The 1477-nt window shown below is 42.6% G+C and overlaps 1 non-coding gene across 1 annotated transcript; it reads right to left on the reverse strand.

The window, feature by feature from the left end:
• Positions 1-1370: 1370 nt before the first annotated feature.
• On the reverse strand, positions 1371-1477 carry LOC120262561. The gene has a single exon (XR_005536828.1). It is a non-coding gene; the product is annotated as a small nucleolar RNA R71 (small nucleolar RNA).

Here is a 1477-nt window from a genome sequence, read left to right on the forward strand (position 1 = left end):
CACACCACGAGTGTTAGACAAAGCTAGGTTGGAGAGGGTTGCAAGGGTTAGTCGAGAGGTACAGGAGCGTCCCCTTTATGGCCAGAATAGAATGAATGGTCTAAGGGATGACCTTCCGCTGGGGCTTAGTTGCGGGTGCAATGGAGTGAAGCGTAGAAGTGATCTTAGTATCTAGGGTTTAATTGTGGTTAGGGACTTTCCACATGGACCAAAGGGTTAGGTCTATAATTAGGAAGTGATTTAGCACTTGGAATCCCTAGAGCTCATTACAATTCTATGCGAGTGCGAGGTTGAGAGGTTATCCAATCTGTCCTCCGGGACATGTATAGAGTTAGGCATAGTTGACCTTAGATTTGGGACTATGTAATTAAGAATTTCCACGACCCAGTGTTGCATTAATTAGGAAGCGTAATAGAGGGTTCTTGCACTTGAAATGATTGTTCTAGGAGGAGCAATATCCAGGTACCCCATCTTTATCGATTGCCTTACCTTCTCATTTACTTGTGCTCTCTTACTTGTTGTTTTTAATTTTGAAAATTGAATCATTGCCACATATATCACTTTTCATCTTTCACATAGCTAAGAAGCGAATTAAGTGTTTTTATTCCCTACTCCCTGTGGATACGATATCCGCTCAGCTGGGATTATTACTTCGACAAACCCGTGCACTTGTGAGATATACGCAAGGGGACCTTGTCAAGTTTTTGGCGATGTTGCCGGGGAGTAGGCGTTTAGAGATACTTTGCACTTTGTTTTCTTAGCTATCTTACCATAAATTCTATTTCATTTCTTCTTATTCTATTATCTTTCTGATTTCTTTTCCTTTCTTTTTGGGTGCAGCTCCAGGTTATGACCCGAGGGAACCCCTTAATATTGATTGAAGGAGATCCCGAGCTTGAATGTACACTTAGAAGAAAAGGAAAAGAGCCTGTGCAAGAACACTCTAATCTAGCTGATTTGGAAGTGGAAGAATTTAAAAACATGGCATAACATAATGGGCAATAGTGAACATTATCCGATTATGCCAGACCTTCAGTGTTGGTGACACAATCGAGTATTGTGCGTCCCCCGATTACAGCTCAGAACTTCGAGCTGAAGCGGCATTCATCCACATGTTATAGTAATCTGCACAGTTCAATGGTTTGGCCAACGAGGATCCAAACAGTCATATAGAGAGTTTTCTTGGGGTGTGTGATATGCTCAAGATAAACGGGGTGACGGATGATGCCATCAAGTTGCGAGCCTTCCCATTATCCCTAAAGGGGAGAGCGAAGCAGTGGCTACACTCATTACCTAGAGCATCAATTACCACATGGGAGGAGATAGTAGAAGATTTTCTAGCCCGTTATTTCCCTCCCAGAAAATCCGTAAAGCTTAGGAATGAGATCTCATCCTTTGTTCAGATGGAATTGGAGTCTCTAATTGAGACATGGGAAAGGTTCAAGGAGCTCCTGAGAAAGTGCCCGCAATACAGATT

Source organism: Dioscorea cayenensis, chromosome 5 (assembly GCF_009730915.1).
Source record: "Dioscorea cayenensis subsp. rotundata cultivar TDr96_F1 chromosome 5, TDr96_F1_v2_PseudoChromosome.rev07_lg8_w22 25.fasta, whole genome shotgun sequence".
NCBI lineage: Eukaryota > Viridiplantae > Streptophyta > Magnoliopsida > Dioscoreales > Dioscoreaceae > Dioscorea > Dioscorea cayenensis.